This window comes from Melanotaenia boesemani, chromosome 8 (assembly GCF_017639745.1).
Source record: "Melanotaenia boesemani isolate fMelBoe1 chromosome 8, fMelBoe1.pri, whole genome shotgun sequence".
NCBI lineage: Eukaryota > Metazoa > Chordata > Actinopteri > Atheriniformes > Melanotaeniidae > Melanotaenia > Melanotaenia boesemani.
Window position 1 is genome coordinate 33,412,386 of NC_055689.1, and position 15,484 is coordinate 33,427,869.

The 15,484-nt window shown below is 41.0% G+C and overlaps 1 long non-coding RNA gene across 1 annotated transcript; it reads left to right on the plus strand.

Annotated features, from left to right (window-relative positions):
- The first annotated feature begins 943 nt into the window (after positions 1–943).
- On the plus strand, positions 944–13,553 carry LOC121645220. Its single transcript, XR_006011390.1, has 3 exons — positions 944–1,414; positions 12,347–12,489; positions 13,491–13,553. It is a non-coding gene; the product is annotated as an uncharacterized LOC121645220 (long non-coding RNA).
- The last annotated feature ends 1,931 nt before the right edge of the window (positions 13,554–15,484 follow it).

Here is a 15,484-nt window from a genome sequence, read left to right on the forward strand (position 1 = left end):
AAATTGAGAAATTTATAATTTACTTATTAATTTTGATCTGTTATATAAAAATATTTATTTAAATATAACTGTTTCTTTTTCTTTTCCTGTTTATTACTGATGCAAAGTACTAATTACAATCTGCGTATCCATATACTATATTTATATTTTACAGCTTTTACACTACACATGAAAATGTTTAATGAAACATGTAATAAATATGTTTCTGCCGAGGAAATTTCTTTCATTTTATTTAATAAAATAATGAAAACATTTAGTTTTTACCACCAGTTAGTCCAATCAATGAAAACAAAGCAAAATCTTTCAGTTTATTTTTCTTTTATCCTCTCACTATCTTTTAAATTAAAAGTTATAATTAAAAAATTATTGTATTCAATGGCTGCTAATTATTGTTTAAATAACCTAAATGATAACATATTAATTAAAATGTAAATTCATCTTTCATGTTTACGTTTTCTTTAAAAAAAACAAGTCGTACACAAAATTTTACTGAATTAATGAACAAATATTTACTAAAGCATACAGTTTTTAGTTTACAAGTTAAAAGAATTAAATATGTTCTCTAAAACATTTACAGACATTTTCAGATCATTTTTAAATTTTAAATCCTTGATTAAAAATCAGCAGATTGTAGATTTATTTTTTTGCTTCAGTGTATTTATTCTAATATTGAGTGTTGTTCAGTGAGATTTGAACATGTTTTCAGGAATTATTGAGCTTTTCTTCTGTAACAATGGCTGCATGATGAATTCTCTACCAATGATGAAAAAACTAACATGTAAAGCCTGAAGCAGCAGAAACTGACTTTAAACACATTTTAACTTCTACAAGAAAACAAGTGAAGGAAAAGAAATGTTTGTTCTTACCTCTTACATACAGTTTAGTCCCAGAACCAAAGATGGCGTACCACCTTCCTCCACACAGTGAGAAAGACTGGTACAAAAACCTGCTCGCTGGTGAACGTGTCAGCTGAGGTGAAGGAGTTCAAATGATGAAGCAGGATCATATTTCAGCTCCATGATGTGTTTCTCTAATGTTCATATCAACATGACTGTCTCTTCTTCTCTTCTCTTTTAGCCACACTAGCAGCATGGCTCTGATGTTAATGTCAGTCTGTTGGTCAGTCCACTACTTTAGTCCAGATGGACTGGATCTGGACTAAAGGATGGAGGGATGGATTGACATGAAACCTTTAACAGACATTCTTGGTCCCCAGAGGATTAACTTCATGAAGGGACTTTGTTGATTCTGACTTTTTATTCCAGCGCCACCATCAGGTGGACGTTTGTGGTTCAGACTGAAATATCTCAACAACTATTGGATGGATTGTCTGGTTCAGACGTTCATGTTCCCCTCAGGATGAACTGGAATAACTTTGGTGATTCTCTGAAATTTCATCTAGCGCCACCATCAGGTCAGCATGGGTTTGATCGGATACTTTGCTTTTTGATTAAATACCTGCAAAACTAATTTCTATCTGACTATTAGCTGTCCAGTAAATACTGGTTTCCTAATCTGTATCACAACTAAAGAACAGCTAACAGCTAACAGCTAACAGCTAACAGCTAACAGCTAACAGCTAACGGTGCTGACGTTGTTCTCTGAGAACACTTGGTGAGTATTTTAACAGTGTGTAAATGATTAATGATAAATGGTGTGACCAGTGGGATATTTGTGAATAAACGTCTCCACTTATGCTTCTAAACAATGTGAAAACTGCAGCAGTTTCTATTATTTGTGTCACCTTTATATCATTAGCCTAGCTACTGCTAATTTCCTGTCTTCTTTAGTAGAGTTCATCCTCTTGTGTTTCTGTTCTCTTTCCTTCCTGTTCTCTACACACCTGGTCTTCATTTACTGATCACTGCACCTGCTCCTTGACTGATTATTGCTCCTTTATTGTATATTTACTCCTTGGTTTCTATTGTTCTTTCCAGTTCATTGTTCTTTCTGTGGTCCAGTGTGTCGCTCATCACCATCACTGGATTCTCTGTAGTTTTCCAGTCAGTCTGTCTTTTATCTTTTACAGTCAGTCCTGTGTTACCCTGAATCTGGTTTGTCTTTCCAGTTAGTTTCTAAAAATCCTTCTGTTGCTTTGCTTTTGGTTTGTTTCTTATAACACCCTGAAAATAAGTTCACCTGCATGAACTCTGGGATTTTGGGTTCTACCTGCTCTTTGGATCATGACAAACTTTTGGTTGCCTGAAACATTTTTAGTATTTTAAGCTGTTTTCTTTACTTCTCGCTGAATTTGCAACCACCATTTTTTAAAATCCACACACAGTGGACCAAGTTGATAAGAGACTGATCAAGGAGGTTAGGAAATATGCTTCAAGATCTGAATCAAAATCTGTGTTTTCTTCCACTTCCGACACATTCTCCTCTATCTCTGGTCCGGTTTCAGTGCCCTCTTCATCATGTGCAAAAATCTGGACCAGAACCTTTTTAACAGAGAACCGCTTGGTCAGTCGGCTGCTCATTATGCTCAGAGTAAAAGGAGTGCAAGACAAACATCAAGCTATATATATGGGGTCTGTGTGAAGATGATACATTGATTAGTCTGAAAGTTGTGGTTCACGTGGGGAATAGGCACAAAGTGTGGCAAAGAGACGGGTTCACATAACAGACACCTGTCTAGTCTGTGTGGAGATATGATACATGGTTTCATCAGGAAGTTGGTTCACGTGTGAGGATCGGCACATAAGCGTGAGAAAGAGATGTGTACCAACAAAAGACCTTGTAAATGGTCTGTACTTATATAGCACTTTTATCCAGATCATCATGATCATCACTTTTATATGTTCAAGTGCATAGTGTGGAGGATGTCATGAGGCCTTGAGGCAATCAGATGTAAAACACGATGTTTATGAGTGTTTTAAGTTGTAAATCGGTCAGATTTGACCCAAACACAACAGGAAGGTTAATCGTGCTTTCCAGTTGTCTCGGATCTCTGAGGAAATGATGAAGTGATCTCGGTTTTCTGAACGGAAACTTGTCAGTTTCAGAGGACCCGAAGAGTCCACGTTCAAAGATGGCTGCACCCAGAACCACTTCTAGTCATTGTTGTCTTTATTAAACCATTAATCAAAAGATGAAGCTTTGAAATGAGCATCTTAATTGTTTGACACATTAACGCATAAACAACAAAGTTAGTACACATTAAACATCTGAATTTCACATTATCTCCATGAGAGAAGATGATTTTGGGCATGCAGGTTCCTCGTCACAGCGGTGAACCACCAAAAACCACTTTATCCTCCTTATTTATGGAGATTCAGTTTTCCAGCCTTACATTTAGAGAATGCTGCAAGATGATCACATAATTAATCAGTAAAGCTGGGCTTACACCAAACCACTTTCATAGTCGCAGACTAAAAACTGAAAGTCCACAGTAAATCTAGGAGTCTTACCGGAGTCACAGCACGCTCCCGTCATCTCGATTGTTAGGTTTAAGCTGATAATCTGCGATATTTCATGTCGGTCTTTTCCTAGTCTTGGGTCTGCGACAATATCAAACATGCTTGAAATTAACACAAGTTGCAGTGACGTAACACACTCAACAACGAATATGAGCTCTGACAAAAGCAGAAACAGGAATCCTGACAGAATAACGACAAAAATGGAAAAAAGAAAAAGACTAAAAAAGACAAACAAGAACCGGTGACGAAACGTTGTAGGTGGACCGTCCAGAAGGAAGAGCGGATGGTTATTAAGAAGTAAATATCTGCTGTGGATCATTTATGTTTTACAGTATAATGATCTAACAAGAATAGAATAGAATAGAACAGAATAGAACAGAATAGAATAGAATATAAAGCCTTTATTGTCATTTTAGAGTACAATAAGATTTAAAAGCAGCTCCGTAAATGTGCACACATAGTAGTAATTTTTTTTTTTTTTCTCTGTTTTTTATTTTTTTTAAGGTGTAAATAAAGAGACATAAATAGCAGCTATAAGACTCAAAATGAATGGATTACACATGTATGAGTAGGTGTTATTACACCTAGTTGGTATTATTACACCTAGTTGGTGTTATTACACCTAGTTGGTATTATTACACCTAGTTAGTATTATTACACCTAGTTGGTGTTATTACACTTAGTTGGTGTTATTACACCTAGTTGGTATTATTACACCTAGTTGGTATTATTACACCTAGTTGGTGTTATTACACCTAGTTGGTGTTATTACACCTAGTTGGTATTATTACACCTAGTTGGTATTATTACACCTAGTTGGTGTTATTACACCTAGTTGGTGTTATTACACCTAGTTGGTATTATTACACCTAGTTGGTATTATTACACCTAGTTGGTGTTATTACACTTAGTTGGTGTTATTACACCTAGTTGGTGTTATTACACCTAGTTGGTATTATTACACCTAGTTGGTATTATTACACCTAGTTGGTGTTATTACACTTAGTTGGTGTTATTACACCTAGTTGGTGTTATTACACCTAGTTGGTATTATTACACCTAGTTGGTGTTATTACACCTATTTGGTGTTATTTCACCTAGTAGGTATTATTTCACCTAGTTGGTGTTATTAGACTTAGTTGGTGTTATTACACCTAGTTGGTATTATTACACCTAGTTGGTGTTATTACACCTAGTTGGTATTATTACACCTAGTTGGTATTATTACAGCTAGTTGGTGTTATTACACCTAGTTGGTGTTATTACACCTAGTTGGTATTATTACACCTAGTTGGTGTTATTACACCTAGTTGGTATTATTACACCTAGTTGGTATTATTACACCTAGTTGGTGTTATTACACCTAGTTGTTGTTATTACACCTAGTTGGTATTATTACACCTAGTTGGTATTATTACACCTAGTTGGTGTTATTACACCTAGTTGTTGTTATTACACCTAGTTGGTGTTATTACACCTAGTTGGTATTATTACACCTAGTTGGTGTTATTACACCTAGTTGGTGTTATTACACCTAGTTGGTATTATTACACCTAGTTGGTATTATTACACCTAGTTGGTGTTATTACACCTTGTTGGTGTTATTATTACTGCCGTCTGAAGCCTGATACACACATAACGACTTTTGGGCTGTTTTTGTCTCGATTTTGCCTCTTCCCAACCTCGGACGGCAAACGCCCGATTACCGTGAGATTTTTCTGTCCAATCATCATTCGGTCTGTGGTTTGTTACAAACCGATTTGTCCCGATAATCCGCTCTGAAACGGGTCATAGCCGACAATTGGGAACATTGAACATGTTTAATATTTCAGTGCCGATTAGTTTAGTCATGTTTAGTTATCTAGAAAGTGATCAGCGCAGGAGCATCAGTACATGACATTAGTGCAGGTTTGAGCTCAGTACGGTAACAGCTTTGGGAAAGAAGCTTTCTCTGAGTCTGTTTGTTCTGGACCGTATGGACCTGTAGTGCCTGCCAGAGGACAACAGGACAAAGAGGTGAAAACTGGGGTGAGTGAAGTCCTTCATGATGTTTCTGGCCCTCTTGAGACAATGGAAGTTATGGATGTCAGACATGGAGGCTGCAGAGGGCAGCCGATGATCTTCTGCTGTGTTTACCGCCCTCTGCAGCCTCTTTCTGTCAGCCTCGATGCAGCTGGAGCGCCACACAGCAACAAATGAGAGAAGAATAGAAACTCATTCATCCCTCCAGATGCTGACGAGTAACACCTGGTGGAGATGCAAAGGAGCCAAATTGTAGGAACCGAAAAGAGCATCTTATTTCACTATTCATCCAACAGCATGCAACTATGCCCCCTTGAGGTGAGGAAGAGTACTGCCTGTCTCACCTGCTGACTTTTCTCTCTACTTTATTCTACGATACGATTGCCCTGGATTTGATCAGGAAATCCTCAGAAATTTAGCGATTTTTGCGTAGTCATACTGAAAATACATTTTTAACAAAAATCAGTGGAAAATATTAATATTTATTTTATGTTTATTTATGTACTTTCTTTATTTTCTTTTTTATCATGACGCCTCTTCTGACTGCACGTCACTGCTGTCAGTTGTTGATTTTACTGTCCTCATTTATTTATGGTCTCCTCTTGTTATAAACCTGTTTACAGATAAATTATCTCTGTATGTACTGGCCCTGTTCAATTTATTAATAATCCAATAATTAATATGCATCACCTTTGTTATCATTGTGTGTGTGTCTGTGTGCTTGTGCTTGTGCGTGCACACATGTGTGCGACCTACATTAATTCTGCACTTTTGCATTTCAACAGCAGCAATCTTAACAGTGAAAATCGTACCTGCAGCAGGTGAAAGTAAAAGAACATATTTCAGAGTGGGAGGTATCTTTGAAGAAATGTGTTTGTTCGAAACGTGTTGAGCTGTAAATATGTTGCTCTGTAGCTACCAAAACAACGTCAGAGACCACTGCTACTGGTGGGGGTCCTTCCCCTGAAAATCAGTAGGGATGGTGGCCAGAATGAACTTTGAATTAAGCGTGTGCTCTCTGCAGGGACATCAATAAAAGACCAAGCCATGGTAACCAAAAAGGAACTCTGTCTCTATCTATCTATATCTTATCTGTCCATCTCTTTAGATTAGCTTTCTCTTTCTCTGTCTCTCTGTAAATACCCTCGGCTTGTATGGACGGGGCTCAGCTGATCCCAGTTTTACTGTTAGCCAACCAGAGGCAGTGGAGGCTGAGTTTTAGTGTAATTGGGGAGGGTGTTTAATAAGGTATTAATTAGTTTAAATGAATACCATGTTCTTTTTCATTTAATTTCATGTTCAGAAGTGGTATAGTTACTTTTCTTTAGTTACATTGGTGCTGACAGATTTATTGATTTTTCAAGACAAAGTAGTAATATGATAACAAGTGGTTTTTTTTACTTTTATACCAGAATGAAGGCGAGAACGCAGCATTCTACCAGGTGGAACTTTCTTTAGGGAGTCTGTATCAGACCTTTGAGACACAGCTAAGCTAAGCTTGAACGTTAGCCTGTCCCCGAGCAGGCTGGTTCTGGTGCATCAGTTACCATGGTTACTCAGTGGACATTCAAATAAGCCACATTTATGAAACGGAAATCTGGCTTAAATGGACCAGACTTATCAAGATAAACCAGGCTTTCCGTTAATCCAGCTTCGTGGAATACCCCTCAGGTGTGAGCTGGTAGTTTTCTAGAGTCCTTCTGATGTGAGCCCAGCATAAGTCATCGTGTAGGGGTGGGGGGTCATGAACACCAGCATATGTTATCTTGTGGTTTGTAGCTCAAAAAGAGAACCACTGTTTTATAGGATACATTTTTGGAAGCCTGCCATGGTTTCCTCTAAGTACTGTATAAAGTACATGATTCTACTGTTTTTCTAGAGTAAAGATACCAGTACTGTGATCATCGGAGCAAATCCATCAGTGTTATTCTTTCTCACCTTTCTGTGTCTCCTTTCACTTTTTAAAGGATTCCATGTTTGAGAAAATATTCTGTGTTGCTGTGTTGAGTGTTGCTGCTGTTGAGGTCTAAGATGACTTTTTATCGATGCGATGAGTCTTTAAAAATATCATTCACTCAATCACAATCTTTCATTTATATGTGGCGAGACAGTGGGAGTAGGTAAACTTCAGTCAAAATAAAATTCAACAACACCACTCTGGTACTTTCACTCAGAGATTATCAACTTTACTCAACGTAAGGCATTCAAGTTCGTTACACTAATGAGGTATGAAACAAGGATCCAATTAAAATGAAAACAACCTTTATTAAATAAAATACATAAAAATAAGAGCTGAGGCTTACAGGGGGCAGGTGGGCTGAAACAATGTGAGGGAACCCAGTGAAGGGCCACCGCTAGCACACATACCAAACATGCACACTACCAACCAGCACAGGCACATGTAATAAGCATGCAGAAGACGGAGTGTCACACTAAAAAGAGAGCCGACACCAAGGAGGCACCACCACCCCAAGGTCTCAGACCACTGGAAATAAAACAAATACAATAAATTCATAACACACAAACTAAGTAAAACTGCCTTAATTTAAATAATCAGAATAAAAGCCAGCTGTACAATGCAGTGCTGGACCCATGGAAGCTAATGCTGAGGACAAAAGTCCAGGCCCTCTTCATGAGCATGAGGTAACACGACTCGCAGGTTTACCTATAAAAATACCGACATTTAATGTTACATTACATTTTTGGATCACTCCAAAAATATAATTACTTGTTCCTTTATTCCATTTCTGATATTTCCTACAGCAGAAAACATAATAAAAACATGAGAGAAGAATGAATGCAGAATAAACTTAGACAGAAGAAATGATGGATGAGATGAAACCTGCTTCCAGTTAAAGTGTAGAAACTGTCTCTGTGTCTGCTGCTGCTCTTCTCTTCTCTGTTATCTCAACCACGTTTAACTAAAGATTGAATGGAGATTTTTTTTCTTTTTATCATAATGATGCAGTCAGGTCCAGAATTTTTGGATTTTCTGGTTATTTTCTCCTCTCACTGGGCAGTACGTGGGCCATGAGGGTCGACGTGGGGAATCAGCTCCACTTCTTCAGGGAGATTGTGGAAACATCACTCTGGCCAGACTTGGTCATGTGGTCAGAGGCTTACAAGACAGTCCTTCTGGTCGAGCTCATTGTCCCATGGGAAAGGGAGCTGGAGGCTGCTAACGAGCAGAAGCAATCCAAGTATGGCGGAGTGCAGGGAGGCTGGCTGGAAAGCTTTTACATGCCCTGTGGAAGTGGGGTGCAGAGGCTTTGTTGGTTCCTCAACTGCTCACCTACTCCACGACAAGGGATGCAAAAGGGTGGGGCATCAGAAAGTCATGAAAGAGCTGGCTGAGGAGGCAGAGAAAGGGAGCTTCTGGCTGTGGTAAAGGAGGAAGCATAAGGGGTGGGAGCTGAACAACACCTAGGGCTTCAGCAGGGGTAGCAGGGAGAGATCCCTGCCATGGCTCCACCATCAGTAGACATACTGGGGCTAAAGGAGCGATGACTGGTGGTCCCCAGCTGAGGACCTACGTAGGCCCACTGAGGTGTTCAGTGAGGTGTCATAGCACACCTGTCCAAAGGTCCTGGTGGAGGTGTGTCAGGCACCAATACACAGCAGGATAACATCACCTGTATCATGACATTTAGTGTCCATAAACACCAACACAGAAGCTGCCTGTGACATATTTTGACCCAAAAGTGTCCGACTGTCCCACAACCAATAACAGAAAGGCTGGTAAAGAAAATCTGACATTAGCTGACTCGCTGTTAATGTTGATGAATGACGTTAGAAAATGTTTTCACTTTCAATGAGATGGTTTAGTTCAGAAAGACGTTAAAGAGCTAAATTTAAGATTTGCTGTTTTAACCAGTGAACTAAACCAGTTAACCAGTAAACACAACCAGTTAACCAGTGAACTAAACCAGTTAACCAGTGAACTAAACCAGTTAACCAGTAAACACAACCAGTTAACCAGTGAACTAAACCAGTTAACCAGTAAACTGAACCAGTTAACCAGTGAACTAAACCAGTTAACCAGGTAATAAAACAGCTGTTTTATTTGTAAACAACTAGCGTATTCACTGCTAATTGTTAGCATGTTCACCCCTAATTTGCTCGTATGGACCAAACTTACTGGGTTTACTGGGACTCTTTACTCATAGCAGGAGATCAGTGATTTAGAGTAGTGCAGCTTACCATTATCATCATCATCATCATCATCACCATCATCATTATCATCATCATCATCATTATCGTCATATTCATCATCATGATCATCATCATCATCACCATCATCATCATCATCATCATTATCGTCATATTCATCATCATGATCATCATCATCATCATCATCATCCACAGCAACCGATGAAGGTCCTGCTGCAGTCAACCTGTCAATCTGTGGAAGTATTAATGTATCAGAGTTGTAATGGAAAACAACAGGTGTACTGTCCTTGGTAAGCAGAATATTAATAGTATGACATTATAACATGATATCAAAATGATGTCAACCAGTCAGCCCTAAAAGGCTGTGTGTGTGTATACAAAAATAGAGTCAGGGAAACTATATAAGCTTGGAGAAATGAGTGTACGTGGTCTTTGATCCTGAAGGGGTGTCCCCCTGTTCGGCCGAATAAAGGAAGATCATTAAGACCTCTGTCTGCAGACTCTTAATATCAGCAAGCCCTTTTTATAAAGAATTTATCGACGACATTTGGCGAGCCAGCCAGTTAACCGCTGGGGCCGGACGTGTGGGCCGCTTTGACTCACCGCTTAAGAAGGTAAGCCCCATTTTAAATCCTTCTGGGTAGGGTGAGTCGGGGGGGGCCCGTCCTGGCTACAAGTTGAACTTAGTTATACAGCTGCTGTGACTCTGCTGACAGATAAATTTGTGTGCACACAAATAAAGTAGTTTTGTGAAGACAGGGCCTCACCAGAAAGTAGTCTGGGAGGGAGGTCAGAATAAGGCGATACGGGGTAGAATTACACAGGGCCTTGTCGGAATAGCCGATAGGTAGGTCAGATAAGGAGAGATTAAGTAGTTTATGAGGGGCTCACCAATTAGTGGGAGGGGGCTCAGTTTTAAGGAGATATTAAGTAGTTTATGAGGGGCTCACCAATTAGTGGGAGGGGGCTCAGTTTAAGGAGAGATTAAGTAGTTTATGAGGACCTCACCAATTAGTGGGAGGGGGGTCAGTTTTAAGGAGGTATTGGGAAATATTTCAGGGCCCTATCAAAACCTCGGCGTTACTGGACGCGGTCGCCCGGGAACTTTGAGAGGAGGGTCAGTATAGCGGCGAAAGAAGTAAATTGGCACCAAAAATTAAGTAGTGAAAGTGTAAAGTAAAAAGTGAAGTGATGTGAAGGCACCGATCGATCCGTTTCGAGTTCAAATTTAGTAAAGAGTTAAATACAGGGCTCATAAGATTGCGAGCTATAGGCTGGTCTTATAGGGAGTCAGTTTAAGTGGGTTTGAGTAGCTTATGACTAGGATCATGAGAAAAAAGGGTGCAAAGATCGATCAAATATCTGATCCCAAATTAAACAGAGCCAGTAGTGAAGGATTATAGCTCTGTAAACCCGGGAAATCTGCGTAAAAGGGGCTTAGCGCAGTACAGCTGTGAAAAAAAAAAAAAAAACCTTGTTGCAACATTAAATAATAAAGAAAAAATGTTTTATAAACTGACTGTTGACATATCCCTTCTTTTGACTGCTCACTGAGAGCGAACTTGTGACTTTTAAACTGGTTTTGACTGTTTAATTCCCCTCTGACTAATGGTGATTTGTTCAGCTGTTGAAGTGTGTGTATGAAGCGGATAGTGTGTGATGCACCGGACAGAAATGTGTGACTGACTGAGTGTGTAACTGTCCTTTGACTGCCTTACCCCTCTCACTGAAAGTAAACTTGTGACTTCTGTGGGAAAAAATAAGGGAAAAGTTTTAAACTGTTTGTTGACTGTTACTTCCCTTCTTACTAAGGGTAATATGACAGCTGATGACTTCTCTGTGTGTGTGGGTGTAAGAGCATAGTATGTGATGCAATGGATAGGAATGTATGACTGGTGAGCTGACAGTGTGTGTAAACCGCCAAGTGTGTGTGTAAGGCGCGTCTGAGCGAAACTTGAGACGAGTGTGTGTGTCACTCGCCTCGAGTGTAATTGGAGATTGAAGCAGCTGCTGAGGATACTGGAAAAAACTTGTGCATGAGCATGTAGAGAGGCCTCTGTTTGCAGTAAAATGCATGGTGTTGTGAAGAGATATAGCATGAACTGAAGTGCATAGATTGACTCGTTCACCCAACTCACAAGATAGTGGTCTGGTGAAATCTGACACTAAGCTACTTGCTGACGCGCATAGACACAAGCACTGACAAAAATAAAATAGTGCTCTTCTCTTGTGCAGCTACAAGGATGTAGCTGTTCTATTCTTACGCCTGTTAAAATAAAACCGCTGAACTCCTTTGGTTTCCTTCCAACAGAACACGACTCCTCCCATTGGGTTGACACCAAGAAACAGGACACGGAGTTGCAGCACACCCAAGTGGATTCCATTTGAGTTGCATGATTATCATATTGTATTAAAGCAGGGTTGACTGAATAGGATAATGATGAGTACGCCCGAAGCTATTGTTTGTATCTGTTACCCCCGCAGGATGAAAGAGGTTCAACACATGTCCCAGAAATGGCATAAAAGAACAAAAAACTTTAAAGACCCGTGGCCTGCTACAGGAACCTTCGATAGAAATATTTGTGAATTGATGCAACATCGCATTGAGGATTACAAAGCTGGAAATAATTCTAAGAAACGACAAAAGAAGCGAGAGCTTGAGTTGGAAATTTTAAACTTATTTAGAATCAGCAAGCCAATTAAAAGAAATGTCAAAACAATTGTGTCTTTTACAGATAATCCTGGGGAAACTGAAAACCTTACTGATGCTGAACTCTTCCCAAACTTAACAGGAACAATAAAGATAGATGGAAACTTTAATCTTGATGACCAGCAAAGCCTTCCAGGGGTACCAACTAACGCTGGCACAACGGGAAATGTAAGTAATATCCAAAGCAGGTCAACTGCTGCTTTAGGGCTGGCTTCCACGGATGCATTGGCCCAACCGGACACACCTAATTCCAAACAGGGAAGTTCGCCACGGGGCACAACAGAGACACAGCCACAGGTAGGGAGGCATTCAACCTCTGCCCATTCTCCCCAAAGGCAGGAAACTCCTCCCCACATGACAATCCCAAAACATTGTAGCACGCAGCGACGTCAGTCTGGAATTATTAATTGTTATCAAGATCGAACCGAATTGGTTCGAAAGGGCAAGGCTGAGGACAGTTTTTGGTTAAACTTAGGGCCCCGTCAACAAGATTTACATCGTGAGTTGGGACGGAGCCAGATAGTTGAGATGGAACAGGAAATAGATGACTTAAATGAGGAGGTGGAGGGGGCGACCTCGGGGGGTGGGACTTCCATGCCTGCGTGCCTGCAAAAGCCCGGCGCGTCCACAGGGGTCTCCAGGGATGAGTATGACTTAAGATATAGGCCAAATATTAGACCTCCTGATAGATTCACAGGTGGAGAATTCCCAATTCTGATTAGGGGAACGAGGGCCGATTATCACCCTTGGCCAGCTCGGGACTTGACAGGTTTGGTCTCCGGGCTCCCACAGATCACCGCAGGAGGGGGCAAATGGGTTAAAGCTTTTGAATCAAACACGGCCGGAACACTACTCTCACTGGGCGACATCAAGGCTGTCCTCACGCAGGTTTTGGGGTTGTCTAAGATGCAACAGTTTTTCAAAGACAATGAACTGGACTGGATTTTGAGTGAAAGGGCAGATGGAACAGAACTGGCTGCCTATAAAGGGGTGATTTGGAAAGGAATACGCACCAAGTACCCTAATAAAATTGATGTTGATGCTTTAAAAGGGGAACCTCTGAAAGATGACCAGAATCCAGCAGCATACATCGACATACAGTTGAAAAGATGGCGCCTAGAGACTGAAAAAGATGTGGAAAATGACCCTGTTTTGCTCACTCTTTTCAGAAATGCAGTGATCACATCGATGCCAAAGGAAGTCACCCGGCGCCTGGAGGACGTTGTTGGCCTGGCGTCCATGTCCTCGCAGCTGTTCCGTGATCATGTGATTCATGCAGTAATGCGATACAGAAGAGATCTAAGCAAGACTTCTGAACAGGACCTCCAGATTCAAAGGAAACTGACTCAGATGCAACTAAATGATTTGCAAGGCAAGCTGAAAGAAAAGACTCAAGCTGTTGTGTTCACAGATCCAGGTGCGGGTCAGACTGCTGGAGTTCCTGAGTCAACACAGGCCCCCAGTGGTCCCCAGCCATTCCGCCCTTCATACTCAAGGCTTGGTACTCCCTCGTCTGGGGCGTGGCAGGGATCCCTCCGCTGCTGGTATTGTGGAATGTTTGGACATTTTGCTAAGGCTTGCCCACGGTTTATGCCCCTCTCGGCAGGTGGTCCTGGAAGAAACGGAGTTGTCCCCAGAAGAGGTGGAGGTGGGGCCCTGGGTGGCACTCGGCCAAGACCCTCTCAGTTTTAGGGGGGTCCCGGGAATCCTATGGGCGAAGGTTCGTACCCGTTGATCCTACACACACGCACTGACCCCATGATAAATGTGAAAGTTGGGGATCAACAGGTTTCTATGATGATCGACACGGGAGCTACTCACTCATGCATACAGGAACACCTCGCCAAGAACCTTCCCCTGTCAGATAACTTTGTCAAGACAGTAGGATTCTCGGGAAAAAGTCAATTGGTTCCCATTACTGCTCCCGTTAAAATGAAAGTAGGAAATGATGAAATTAAAATACCCATTTTGGTTTCAGACCAAACACCCGTCAATTTATTAGGACGAGATGCACTTTGTAAACTTGGGCTCAAAATTTTATGCTCCCCTTCGGGAATATACGTGGAAAATATTGGATTGGATTTACAAATGACTGCTCAAGCAGAACCAGCAATTGTTTATTGGTTGGGAAACATGGAGGGACCCGTGGGTTCAGTGTTGGAAAAATGGGAAACATGCGTAAGGGCCCAGGCACCGAGAGGTTTTCCTCCAATCTTACCTCCTCACTGTACAATGTTTTTTGATCCATCAGCCAGCCCAACCTTTCAGGATAGGTGGGAAAAGGAGACGGAGGGTGTAAAGGTTGAATTGAAGGCTCCATATATCCTGATTGGAGGCCAAGGCGCAGCATTAAAGGTAAACCACAATACTTTTATTGATAAATGGTACTGTGTTACTCAATCCTTACCACACATTACACTGTTGGTAAACCCAGGATACCATTCCAGGGACCTCGGTCCAATGGTAAGAACCGCAGAGCACTTGACATGGAACAGTACAGAGAACCCGTTAATTTCTCTTTCAGATGATGGATCAATGCTAAGGATTAGGTGTGATCTATCTATACAAGCAACACCTCAGATGGTGGTACTCCCAGGAAAAAATATAATGATGGCGTGTAAGACCAACCCCCTTGGATTTAACAATGGTATGGTAACTGATGTGTTGACACAGGTTCCAGACCAACTGTGGTCCAGACATGAGACGGATGTGGGACTGGCAGTTTCAGCCAGCCCAGTTACTGTCAAATTAAAACCAGGTACAGTGTTACCCTGGCGGCCACAATACAAACTTAATCCCGCAGATGAAGAAGGGATTGGAATCCTAATTGATGGGTTGTTAAAACCAGGAGTGTTGATTGAGATTTCTAGTCCTTGTAACACCCCGATTCTTGCTGTCCTAAAAGCAGATAAATCAAAGTACCGACTGGTCCATGATCTAAGGGCAATCAATGCCATCCTGGAAGATGTCGCTGCAGACTTCTCCAATCCACACACACTGTTGAATGCCATCCCTGCTAAAGCTAAGTTTTTCACAGTAGTGGATCTTTGTTCAGCATTTTTCAGTATCCCTCTGGCAGAAGAGTCACGATATCTGTTTTCGTTTACCTTTAGAGGTCGACAATACAGCTACGCCAGAATGCCCCAGGGACTGACAAGCAGCC